Here is a 14,201-nt window from a genome sequence, read left to right as displayed (position 1 = left end):
GACCTTTTGCCATTACATTACTTGACTTAACTCCCATGTGCATGATCAGATCGTATATCAAACATTGTCTGTGTGATCACTGACCACATCTCAAGACAATGACAATGTGGACAGCTGACATCACCTAAGCCCCGCCCCTGAATACAGGAAGTCTATTGTTTTATGGTGAAATGCCCATATTTGTCCCCTCTAATTTAGTCAGCATGACACTAAGGTCATACACTGTCTTCATGATGTTGTAATGACCATTCAGATCTGATAGCTTTCCAGAAAGGGAGGGGCTTTGATGCCATGGTGAATGCTGGCGAGACGCCATGACCTTACATTTGACTGTAACTTCCACAAACGGCCTCCGATTTGCCCGAATTTGAACATGGCAATGAACAATCATGCCCTTTAGCCAATGAGGCACAAACGGTTGGTGAATATTATATAATGTCACCAAAGCTGACCTCAATGGGACTTTTCTGTAGTTAGTCACAGTGCCCCCTAGATAACTTTAACCTACGATGACTTTAAAAAACATGGTCAGAATAGCATTAAAGTTGGTCACTGTCATCACACCACCAGTGTGGTAAAAATAGAGTATGTCCTAGTGGTGAGACGTGTAATTCAATGGTGGGCTTAGAGGGGATGCTGAGTCAGGGTGAGGTGCAGACGACGTGACCGTTCACGGTTTCTGGTGTCGGGGTCGTGGACTTTTCTGTTCCGGGGACGTGCCCTGGTGCCCCGGGCTGCCGGCCAGGCTGGAGCGGCGCGGAGCTGCGAGGGCCGAACGACGCTGCTTGCAGCTTTAATTAGGCCCGAGCAGCGAAAGCGCTGCGAAGGCCTCTTGTTTTTGCTCTGTTTATTTATTTATTTTTTTATTTATTATTCCGGTGCCGCTTTAAATGGCTTTTTGGGGACCTTAACATTCCCCAAAACTCACAATATTTTGCAAACTTTTCAGGCCTGGTGAAAAATTTGATATTTTAAAGGTCCCAAAAAAATCGCAAAGAAAATGGCTGAACAGCGCCCCCTACAAAATGAAAAAAAAAAAACCCTCTCCATAAAGCTTAGTTTATCGTACAGTTATGAAATTTGGTACACTTATAGTACTCAACAGTCCGCACAGAAAAGTCTCTTGCAAGCATGGTCAATATCAAACAGGAAGTCGGCCATTTTGGGTTGAAATGGCGATTTTTAGCCGTTTTTGCCGTTTTTAGGGTCCGTTTCAGATTGGATTGCTCGATCATTTTTTGCACGATTGTCTCAAAAATTGTGTAAAATTGCTCAGAAGAGATGGGCAAACAAAATGAGACAATAAAATTGACTTTTCGTAAATACTGAAGGGGCGGGGTCAGGCCTCGAAGTTTGACTACTAGCACAAAAAAATAAAATTGCTATAACTTCATAAATGAATAGAATAGAGTTACCAAACTTTCTGTGGTCATTTGTCATCCAACCACAAAGTAAATTGAATGGTCGAATGATGACATCACACAAGCCCCGCCACCTCAGGACCAAAAAGGTCAAGTTTTACTGTGAAAGGTCTCAAATTGCCCCATTTCACGTAATCACCACAAATTTGTAGCTGGTAACTCAAGACAAGTGGGGGTTGCTTGGCGTCACTTTATGGGAGTTTTCAGCAGAGGGCGGGGCTGCGGCGAAGTCAGGCGTACCGCCGTGGCCTTACGTTTGCCTCCCATTTCGTCATTTCTAACGATATTGTCACGAAACTTCTTGTGAGTGATCCTAGTCCGGCCCCCCAAAAGATCTAATGTGAATATCCGGTGGGCGTGGCCTATTTTCTGAAATAGCGCCCCCTAGGACCATTAAAACTGTCAGCCCCAAGCCATGCTTTGACTGAGGATTACGAACTTTGGTACACTAATGTGGTGTCTCAGGACCTACAAAAAAGTCTCTTGGACCCAAGTGCAAAGTCGTACAGGAAGTCGGCCATTTTGGTCCAAGTACGCGATTTAGTGGTTTTCGCACACGTTGTTTGGAGAGTGATGCTCCATCGCCCTTTTCACCAATCTCCTTCAAACTTCTGTTATATACTCTTAAGACATAGGGGAAAAAAATGCAACCGTCGGATTTTTCAAAAGTTGAAAGGTGTGGGCGTGGCTAAGCCTCAAACTTTGACCTGTCGCCACACCACTCTTTTTTTCACAGCTTCCTACTGGACTCCTTTTACCCAATCACCAGGATTCTTTGGCAAGCAGCAGTAGACAACTTGAGGTTACTTGACCTCCAGTACTGGCAGGTTTTGAAAAAAGGCGGGGCTTTGGGAGCATGGCGAAAATCGCCATCACGCCATGGAAATACGTTTGCCTCTCATTTCTTCAGTTATCGTGATATCGCTACCAAACTTCTGGTTAGTGATCCTAGTCTGACCCCCAAGAGAAATAGACAGATGAAGTTTGTGGGCGTGGCCTATTCTCCTAAATAGCACCCCCTAGGACCATTTAAACTAATAGCCCCAAGCCATGCTTTGACTGAGGATTACGAAATTTGGTACACTAATTTGGTGTCTCAGGACCTACAAAAAAGTCTCTTGGAGCCAAGTGCAAAGTCGCACAGCAAGTCGGCCATTTTTGTCCAAGTGCGCGATTTAGTGGTTTTCGCACGCGTTGTTTGGAGAGTGATGCTCCGTTGCCCTTTTCACCAATCACCTTCAGACGTCTGCTATATACTCTTAAGACATAGAGGAAAAAATTCAACCGTCGGATTTTAAATAAGTAGAAAGGTGTGGGCGTGGCTAAGCCTCAAACTTTAACCTGTCGCCATAACATTACTTGACCTAATAACTCCCATGTACACGATCAGATCTATATCAAACTTTGTCTGTGTGATCACTGACCACATCTAAAGACAATGACAATGTGGACAGCTGACATCCCCTAAGTTCCGCCCCCTACTACAGGAAGTCTATTGTTTTATGGTGAAATGCCCATGTTTGTCATGATCTGAAAGCTTTCCAGGTCCCCTAGATAAGTTTAACCCACAATAACTTCAAAAAACGTGGTCAGAAAAGCATTACAGTTGGTCTGTGTCATCACACCACCAGAGTCGTAAAGGAAGAGTATGCCCTATGTTGGGATTATTAGGAGCGAACAATTAGTAAGCTTCAACTTACTTTTGGATTCTTCAATAAATTCTGTTAATATGTAAATATTTACTGATTTATTAATTAATTAAGATATTCTTAGATATACGGGGCACCATTCCCCTTTAACCGGGGAAAAATTGAATCCAAAACTCTTATCAGTCTTTCTTGAAGTTCGTAGAATCCTTGGAGCAGAGACTTCTCTTCGACACAACAAAGCTACTGGAGACGAAAATCTGAATTTTATAACGTTTAATTAACAATTTGTCAAATGAATAAACAGTGGCATAAATGAATAATAACCATGTGATATAATAAAAGGATGTATATTCAAAATAATGTTCAAGGTGTTTTGTGTGTATGTATGTGTGTGTGTTTCTAAAATGGAGTCTGTATGCAAGATGGCTGACCCCTTTGTCTGGCTAAAGTGTGAGTGGCAACTTGCACTTTAACTTCCAAGGCACTTAGAATCATCAGTAACTTAACCTTAAATTCACTCAAAACATTTCAAAGGATCATGAAACAACACAAAGGATTAATCACGAATAATATCTTTTAGTTTAACCACGTGGCCAAGCAGAAAACATTTAAAGATACCAAACAATGATCAATAAGCAGTTTATTTATTCAAAATGACCCGGTGGACGTGTTTTGGGAGCGAAAGAGGAAGACACGAAGCTACTTTTTAAGCAATAGCGCGGTTTTATTGCTTATTCTGGACTATAGAGGAAACGGGAGGAGAAAAGGAGAGAGAAAAATGAGTTTTCTGATCACCAGAAGAGCAAGGCGTCCCCAGCTGTTTGATTTGACGGTTCTCCGTGTTTCTCCGCAGTTTGGCGTCGTCCATCGGTTTGATGCTTTCTCCGTTGTTTACCTCCACGAGTGTTTCTCCACGGGCTGGACACAAAGAGAACGAAGTTTCTTTTGTGCTGAGTTTGACAACTTACAGCGTCTCTGAGAGCTGGATGGAGCTCCGCTCGTTCCCAGTCAGGTCCCGATGGAGTTGGAGTGGTTTCCAGCGGTTGCGTGGCTCAACTTGGGCACTTAGAGCTTCCGCGTGCTCAAGTTGTCGGAGCGTTCGACAAGCGTGTCCTTACCGCCAGGTATCCTGGGCAAAAGAACGAGGTTTCTTTGTCTCATTCATGATTTATAGTCTTTGAAGTCGCGGGAAAGCTGTCCAAGCTCCCGCCTCCCGCAGATCGTGTTTCTGGTATTAGGCGGTGACGTCATCACAATGCTTCCGTGTGCAAAGCATCATGGGAAATGAAGTGTCTTGGCGCTGATGTGATTATTTGCTTTTCAGAGCAATTTAAGCACAGTCATTTTGGAGAAAATCACTGCATAGTAATTTCCTCATGAGGTCAGACCCTCAACACCTAGTTGTGGGACGTGTAATATAATGGTGGGATAAGAGGTGATGCTGAGTCAGGGTGAGGTGCGGATGAGGTGATCGTTTGCGGTTTCTGGTGTCGGGGTGGCCGACGTTTCTGTTCCGCAGATGTGCCCTGGTGCCCCGGGCTGCCGGCCACGCCGGAGCGGCGCGGAGCTGCGAGGGCCGAACGACGCTGCTTGCAGCTTTAATTTATTATTCTTAGCCCGCTTTGAATGGCCTTTTGGGGACCTTATCATACCCCAAAACTCACAATATTTTGCAGACTTGTCAGGCCTGGTGAAAAATTTGATATTTTAAAGGTCCCAAAAAAATCGCAAAGAAAATGACTGAACAGCGCCCCCTACAAAGTGAAAAAAAAACCCTCTCCGTAAAGCTTAGTTTATCGTACAGTTATGAAATTTGGTACACTTGTAGTACTCAACAGTCCGCACAGAAAAGTCTCTTGCAAGCATGGTCAATATCAAACAGGAAGTCGGCCATTTTGGGTTGAAATGGCGATTTTTTGCCGTTTTGGCCGTTTTTAGGGTCCGTTTCTGATTGGATTGATCGATCATTTTTTGCACGATCATCTCAAAAATTGTGTCAAATTGCTCAGAAGAGATGGGCGAACAAAATGAGACAATAAAATTGACTTTTCGTAAATACTGAAGGGGCGGGGCCAGGCCTCGAAGTTTGACTACTCGCCAAAAAAATTTAAATTGCTATAACTTCATAAATGAATGGAATAGAGTTACCAAACGTTCTGTGGTCATTCGTCATCCACCCACAAAGTAAATTGAATGGTCGGATGATGACATCACACAAGCCCCGCCCCCTCAGGACCAAAAAGGTCAAGTTTTACTGTGAAAGGTCCCAAATTGCCCCATTTCACTTAATCACCACAAATTTGTAGCTGGTAACTCAAGACAAGTGGGGGTTGCTTGGCGTCACCTTATGGGAGTTTTCTGCAGAGGGCGGGGCTGTGGCGGCGCGGCGAAGTCAGGCGTACCGCCGTGGCCTTACGTTTGCCTCCCATTTCGTCATTTCTACAGATATTGTCACAAAACTTCTTGTGAGTGATCCTAGTCCGGCCCCTCAAAAAATCTGATGTCAACATCTGGTGGGCGTGGCCTATTTTCTGAAATAGCGCCGCCTAGGACTAGGGCTGTCGCGGTTGAGGAATTCCCCCTGCGGTGATTCAGGGTGGCTTAATATTGCGGTATGCGATATTATTGCAGTCCTTTTTTTTATTGCAGTACTATCTAAACATAATGTTTACACATTTAAAAAAGGTTAAAAATTGCCGTGCCTTCTTTTATAACGCTTTACTGAATGCAGATCAAAGGGCAGTAACAACACAGATCGCAGTAACGTTTTTTTGTCCGACAGTTGGAGTCCGACTGAACTTAAAAACAACAAAATTCAGGAGAAGGTTAAACTTTTAAATGCAAATTTGGCTGCAGCATCTAACAAATAAGAAACAAGTCCCCATTTTGTTTAGTTGTTTAAAATCAAGCATAAAAAATTACATGTACCGGGCGCGCGCGCGCCGGGGGGCGGGCGCACTATCATTTCACTTTCACACACACGAATGACGGTGATTTATAGCTCGGTCACGTCCTTGTTACATACAAGGAAAACCAGCATGTTAACCATATACGGTTTGAGAGAGGATCTGAGAGGGGTGGCAACATTTCCAGCAACACTGAAAACCCTCTCGGATCGTGCGCTCGTTGCACTTACCCCAAATTCCACTACCTCCGCTCCCCTCCGCTCCGGTCCGGCCCCGCTCGCTTCCGAACTCAACTTGCGTGCGACTCTGGCGAGCAAAGGGAATCTCTCCGCTCCACCATGTCAGGGGGGTTCTTTAGGGTGGATGCATTCCTCCTGCAGGTAGCGAGTGAGCTCCAGCTCGGCTCAAACTCTCTTCGGGACGGTTGCAGAAGCAGTGCTTGTCCGGGACTCCAGGAGGTCTCCGAGCGTTTATTATTTATTTATTTTTTGCCGCTGGTGGCAGCTCCGTCTCGGCCAAGGACTCTGGCTGCGCAGCAGCTGACGTACTGAAAACCAAAGCGCTCCCAAAGGAGCGAAGTAACGTTTCGTTTTGATACCAGTGCAGCCATCCTTCTCAACATGCATCATTGAGTTGAACCAAGTTCAGTAATCGCGGTGGCCCATGATGCAGCGCGGTGGGCTTCTTCATATCGCAATATTTCATTTTTGCGGTTACCGCAACAGCCCTACCTAGGACCATTAAAACTGTCAGCCCCAAGCCATCCTTTGACTGAGGATTACGAAATTTGGTACACTAATGTGGTGTCTCAGGACCTACAAAAAATTCTCTTGGAGCCAAGTGCAAAGTTGCACAGGAAGTCGGCCATTTTGGTCCAAGTACGCGATTTAGTGGTTTTCGCACACGTTGTTTGGAGAGTGATGCTTCGTCGCCCTTTTCACCAATCTCCTTCAAACTTCTGCTATATACTCTTAAGACATTGGGGGAAAAATTCAACCGTCGAATTTTTCAAAAGTTGAAAGGTGTGGGCGTGGCTAAGCCTCAAATTTTGACCTGCCGCCACGCCACTCTTTTTTTCACAGCTCCCTACTGGACTCCTTTTACCCAATCACCAAGAATCTCTGGCAAATAGCAGTAGACAACTTGAGGTCACTTGGTCTCAAGTACTGGCAGGTTTCGAAAAAAGGCGGGGCTTTGGGAGTATGGCGAAAATCGCCATCACGCCATGGAAATACGTTTGCCTCTCATTTCTTCATTTATCGTGATATCGCTACGAAACTTCTGGTGAGTGATCATATTTTGACCCCCAAGAGAAATAGACAGCTGAAGTTTGTGGGCGTGGCCTATTTTCTGAAATAGCGCCCCCTAGGACCGTTTAAACAAACAGCCCCAAGCCATGCTTTGACTGAGGATTACGAAATTTGGTACACTACTGTGGTGTCTCAGGACCTACAAAAAAGTCTCTGGGAGCCAAGTGCAAAGTCGCACAGGAGGACGGCCATTTTGGTCCAAGTACTCAATTTAGCGGTTTTCTAACACGTTGCTTGGTGAATGATGCCCCGTCGTCCTTTTCACCAATTGCCTTCAAACTTCTGCTATATACTCTTAAGACATAGGGGGAAAAATTCAACCGTCGGATTTTTCAAAAGTTGAAAGGTGTGGGCGTGGCTAAGCCTCAAACTTTGACCTTTCGCCATTACATTACTTGACTTTACTCCCATGTGCATGATCAGATCTATAACAAACTTTGTCTGTGTGATCACTGACCACATCTGAAGACAATGACAATGTGGACAGCTGACATCACCTAAGCCCCGCCCCCTGACTACAGGAAGCCTATTGTTCTATGGTGAACTGCCCATATTTGTCCCCTCTAATTTAGTCAACATCACACTAAGGCCGTGCACTTTCTTCATGATGCTGTAATGACCATTCAGATCTGATAGCTTTGCAGATAGGGAGGGGCTTTGATGCCATGGCGAATTCTGGCATGACTCCGTGACCTTACGTTTGACTGTAACTTCCACAAACAGCCTCCAATCTGCACGAGACTGAACATGGCGATCAACAGTCACACCCTTTAGCCTATGAGACACAAACGGTTGGTGAACGTTGTATAATATCACCACAGCGCCACCTCCATACCTTTAAAACTGTAATAACTCCTACAGACGAGGTTGTAACTGCACCAAACTTGCTATGTGTCATCACACAAAGGCACCCAACACAATCCTGTGGTAATTGGTTGATATCCCTTTAGCTCCGCCCCCTGACAGATATTAGGCCCTGAATAACACATGCATGATGCAATTCACACCAAACTGCACACAAGTGACTGTTATCAACCTACAAACTTCTTCATGGAATAATTCCTAAGTTTAGGACAGCGCCCCCTAGATACATAAAACCTTTGTAACTTCTGCAAAAAAGCTCCAAACTATATCAAACTTTGTGGGAGTCATCACACAACCGCAATCAACACATGTATGTGCTCACTTGTTCAATTCACTTTAACTCCGCCCACTTACAGCTTTTTGTCTCTAGATGACCCATGCAACGTTTGATTGATGCCAAATTAACAGAAAACCATCTTTGATGACCAAAGATGACCTCTATGGCATTTTGTTGTAAATGGTCACAGCGCCTCCTAGATGGGTTCAAACTTTATTAACTTCTAAAGACAAGGTCAGAATGGCATTATACTTGGCTTGTGACATCACGTGACTGCACCAAACACATTGATGGAGTTGTTGGTTCGAAACCCTGTAGCTCCGCCCCTTTCAGCTCACTGGCTTTAGATAACACACACAATGTCCGATTGATGCCAAAATAACAGAAAACCATCTTTGTCAACCAAAGCTGACCTCAATGGGACTTTTCTGTAGTTGGTCACAGCGCCCCCTAGATATCTTTAACCTTCGATGACTTTAAAAAACATGGTCAGAATAGCATTAAAGTTGGTCACTGTCATCACACCACCAGTGTGGTAAAGATAGAGTATGCCCTAGTGGTGAGACGTGTAATTCAATGGTGCGCTCAGAGGGGATGCTGAGTCATGGTGAGGTGCGGACAAGGAGACCGTTAGCGGTTTCTGGTGTCGGGGTGGTGGACGTTTCTGTTCCGGGGACGGGCCCTGGTGCCCTGGGCCGCCGGCCAGGCCGGAGCGGCGCGGAGCTGCGAGGGCCGAACGACGCTGCTTGCAGCTTTAATTGATTCTTGTTTTTCCTTGGAAGAGTATGGCACCCCTCAATGTCCCTACTATCCATTTCAATACCTTTACTATTGAAAAATGCTATTACCTGCTCTTCCAGGGAGCGCAACTCTTGCTCAGGCGGCTCCCCTCTCTCTTCAGCTGCTGCCCGTGCATATGTCTGGTGCTTGGTTTCCAGTCCCGTTACTATTACATCAGATATCCTCGAATATTGTTCCAATTCTGCCACTCGTACTTCCAATCATCAATCATTCATTTGATTAAAACACATTTATAATGAGCAAAGTGATAATACTGATCATTTAACAACTTAAAATAACGGAAAGGAAGTTTAAGACTTTGTTATGTTATGACTAGCTTTTCCATGGGAACACATCTTCTGGCCCTGCAGGTGTTCAGATGTTATGGTTTCCAGCAGACTCTTGCAGACTTCATGTCTGCAAAGGTCTCAATCTGTGGGTGAAAGTTCTCAGCGACCCAGCACTTGACCCAGCCGAGTCAAATGACCTTTGGCACAGAAAACCCATATTTCCTCACGTTACATTCCCCCCTTTCGCGACGACATGGTGGTCAAGCACAAACCACCTGACGTCGTGACCTCATTAACGTGATGAACTCATGAAGGTAGACATGCATGTTCCAGATGAAGGCAGGAGCGATGAAGCGACTCCACAGTTCTCGTGTAGAAAGGAGTATATCCTGATCAGATGATTAAGGCCCAAAACTGTTGCAATCGTTGTAAAGTAATCCACTTAGGAAATCTTGAAAGCAGAGCTATTTCAATAGCAGTTAATTTTCATCAGCAATAATGTAAAGGTATATTCAAAGGATAAGGTAGCCCGTGTGTCCACACGGAGCTGGGCAGGTGATGTAACCCTCGGGCGTAGTCCAGGCGAAGTCCAGTGACGACCTCGACTCCTCTCGAACTACGACCGAAGCCTCATGCGACAGGAACCCAAGTGGAGTAAGGTGAAGACGATCCTCTGATGGCGGAGACCCCCATGGAATGGAAGCAGACATCGAAGGCCGGACGAGCTCGGAGAAGGAGACACAGTGAGACAGCCCCTACGATAGAATGCGCTTGATGCAAATCAAAGAAATGATCAAAAACCTATCTATGGGTACCTCTGGGAAAATGTGAAGGCATTTTGTGAATTATCTAAAGAAGAAATGTTCTGCACCCTGTTCTACATGTCATGTAAAAAGGTGATGCAGAGAAAACACAAATAAAAGAAATAAAATCCTAACTGATATGTGAAAATCAGCAGGCTGCACTGATTAAAGGCTTATATAAAAAAAATGAAAATGAAGGGCAAATTGGCTTGTAGCCCTTTAAGGGAAACTTTAAGAAGTTAAAATTTGTAATCAAAAATAATCACTCTACATAAAGCACTATTAAAAGATAGAGGTGTAAATCAGTTCTAAAAATGTAAATCAGTAGGTTAGTAATCCCTAAAAATGTGAGTTAGTAACAGGACCCTGGCTGGAGGCAGGTAACCTGGAAAAAAAAACTCATAGGATATCACATTTGTTAAAAATTCATCCAACAAAGAGTGAATTTGTGACGTTCCACCAGGTAGTGGAAAAGAATCCGGTCAGAATCGATTTGTTCAATAAGCGGTTTGAATCTGGTGTTACGAACCCACAGAGAAACGAGTTCGAATTTATCTGTGGGTCCCGTTTGGAACTGGAGTGAAGCTGATGGTTTAGCTGTTAGATCAGAACCTGATTTTACCTGCTCAAAGTTGTGTTGCAGCTTAACGGAGGCGATTTTGTTGTGATCAGAAATAGTAGTGAACTGGAGATGCGAAAATGATGCTCGCAAAGCAGGAGGAGGCTCCCCACCCCCCTTTTGCTTCTCAAACGTATGCCGTGTCTGTGAGGCAGGAGAAGCATAACAAACCACAGTTCTTAAGCTCTTAAAAGCCCTATTACCAAGAAGATGCACATTGTCACCTGAATCGTGCTGAAAGAGCAGGTGTGCAGATGTCCAACGATCTGGAGGTGTTGGACTTGTAGGTTCTGAAAAAGTGTTAGGCAAGGATGGTTGTGTCACGGGTGTCAAAGCAAACCTAGCCATGTGTAGAACCAGATACAGACATGTTGCTAGCTTTAGGAACATGGTCTGTCCTGAAAACTGAAGCCAAGAATACTTTTTTCCCAAGAATGATGGAGGTTCCCACACAGGATCAGAAAAACCCGGTTTAACCAGAGAAGTTACAGACTGACTTAAGTTCCGCCCCGTAGAAGGTGTACCACCTATCTCTGGGTCGGAGGTCAAAGTTGTCAGCTGAAGTGGTGGAAAGTCAGTGTCAATGTCTGCAATGACCCGCCCGCTCGGAGGAGGGGTTCCCCCGAACAGCCTGAAGTCCGCAACGGAAAACTCAGTGCCACTCAGCACCCCCCCTTTGTCAGGCGAGGCCCTGAGCAGAGCATCACTGCACACACCTACTACTCCCGCGTCGGGAGGCCACCCCGTGCCCGTTAGAGAGGTGAACGCAGCAACCACCGAGACTCCCTCAATATCACCACTGACCACAGAGCTAGAAACCACAGGGTTTTCTGCGCCATCGTGGTCACCTGAAAGAGAAGTCACAGGAAAGAGAGCACAGAGGCCAGAGACAGTCACACCCCTGTGAAAGAAGAAAAGAGTTGGCCACCGTATTAGCAGAGGTCACGAACTGAGAAATGACAATGTCATTCACAGAAAGGTCAAGATGTCCAGGCACAAACCCTTCAAATGGTAGGATGGCCATGTCTGGAGGCCACAAGCGCTCCACGGCGGCTGATGTTTTCATCTCGCCCCGTGAAATAAGCAGGTTTGTGCATGAGGTGGACTGATGATGGATGCAGACCTCTGACTCAAGCGGTTTAGCACAGCTGGAAGAATTCACACCCATGCTGGAGAGATGTTCATCACCTAACATGGTGGAAACAGAAAAAGCATCAGGAACCACAGGTTGAATCACAAGCTGTTTGTCAGAATGGTTAACCATAGGTTCAAGAGATTCATTTAGATTAAAAGTAGCAGAGAAAGTGTCGTTTATTTCAAATCTTGATGTTAATGGTGGGGTTTTGACCCCCCTGAAGAAATAAAGGCATAGAAATAGCATTATGACTGAAAACCTCCGAGTGTGAGTTCACTTCAGAAAGTGCAAATCAGAACCACCTCCGACCTAGTGTAGCTGGCACCGAATCGCCGTCACTCATCCCCAGGTCCGGGCCGTTGGGCTCCAAAGTCCGTACCCCCACCGCGCCAGACTGGCGGCTCCCGGCTAAGGGTTGGCCGTCCGCGTACGCGGCGGGACCAGCGTGGTCCGGCCGGTAAACAGTCTCCTGTGTCTTGGTGTGTTCCGTAAGCAGACTTCATGTCTGCAAAGGTCTCAATCTGTGGGTGAAAGTTCTCAGCGACCCAGCACTTGACCCAGCCGAGTCAAATGACCTTTGGCACAGAAAACCCATATTTCCTCACGTTACACCACCTTCTCTTATACCCAGCCGCTCTGGTGAGCTCTTTAAGTAGTCATGGTCGACTTTAAGCCTCAAACGCATCAGGAGTAAAATGTTGGGAACACAGCCGCGGATCTTTGGGAAGTTGTGTCCTTCCACAGGCATCTTCCCACTGCTTTCTCCTCTTGTTGCCAGTGGGAACGCTGTAAACTCACATCACTCCCCTTGTTGCCCTCTGACTGGAAATTACATCCAAAAGCAGCACAATGCGGCATTTTACTTAATAATTAATACGGTGAGAGGGTAAACAAACACCAGCGTCAATAGCTGTTCTTCCAAGAGCAACCAATATACGTCATCGCCCCCAGAGTGCAAACATGGCGTCCTAAGTATGTCAACAAATGTACTAAATAGGGATGAGCAAGTACACCACTATCTGTATCTGTTCAACCATCTAAATGATCTGTATCTGTACTCGGAGTGGGCGTGACATAACCCGGAAGTGGGCGTGGTTTACATCATTATTTTAAGTCCTAAATTGATTTGGATTGATCAGAAGTTGCTATGTGTATTGTTTATTTGAAAACTATTTACAGAGTAGCCTCAGAACTGAGATGAAATATTTTTGATCACAATAGTAAAGAAACTATTACAGAACAAGTTTATCAGTAAAATCAGAACATTGATATTTGAGTGCATGGATTAATACATCTGAACTCATGCAGTAGGAACTAGGAAATATGAAATGCTAGAACCAGACACAACTTTATATATTTTTTTTATTTTGAATTTGATTAAACTGATTTTTTCTTAACGTTGTTGGCATTTTCCCACACAAAGTTAAACAAAACAATGTTGACTAAGGTGTGTGTGTGTGAGAGGGATAGAGAGGGAGTAAATTAAAAAAAAAGCCTGACCGGAGCGGAGGTAGAGACACAGCACGTCAGCTCTGTCTTGTCAAATGCACCATGTAAGTTACCAAAAAAGTAACTTTAAATATTCAACCGAAAAAGAGGCGAGCTGAAGAAAACCTAGGGAAAACTGAAGAAACGTGAGCAACAGTGAAGCCATCACAGCGAGATCCGTTACGGTCTGTGTGTGTGTGTGGATGAGCCGGACAGACTGCGCTCCCAGCCGGCTAGAGAGTGTGGTGTGTAGGGAGGGGCGGGCGCAGTATGTGACTGGCCAATCACAGAGCGTGAAGACAGTCAGTTACCCAATGAGGATTTTCCTTCAGCACGATTACAGATATTAACGTGTTTTACTCGTTTCATGCTCGTATTCGTCAAAAATGCTTTATCCGTACCGGATACTCGTCTGAAATGAGTATCCGGCTCATCCCTAGTAGTGATGGAATGATGATACCTCAAGGAGTTTATTGACACACTAGACAAACTGTGTCGGCACTGTATTGACACTGTGTTGGTCACTCAATAGTGACACCTGCAGTATTTCTAAAATCATTGCAGGTAAATAAGATGGAAAAGCTTACATGCTGCAAACCAACACCAGGTGTGCAAGATTTAATTTCCTGTAATCAAAATATTACATCATTATGTAATTT

The 14,201-nt window shown here is 45.0% G+C and overlaps 1 protein-coding gene across 1 annotated transcript in view; it reads left to right on the top strand.

Moving 5' to 3' along the window:
* The window catches only part of LOC129152195 (oocyte zinc finger protein XlCOF6), an 86,842-nt gene that overhangs the window by 56,053 nt on the left and 16,588 nt on the right, over nucleotides 1–14,201 (top strand).

This window comes from Nothobranchius furzeri, chromosome 2, assembly GCF_043380555.1.
Source record: "Nothobranchius furzeri strain GRZ-AD chromosome 2, NfurGRZ-RIMD1, whole genome shotgun sequence".
Taxonomy (NCBI): domain Eukaryota; kingdom Metazoa; phylum Chordata; class Actinopteri; order Cyprinodontiformes; family Nothobranchiidae; genus Nothobranchius; species Nothobranchius furzeri.
This window is presented reverse-complemented; position numbering and strand designations above follow the sequence as displayed.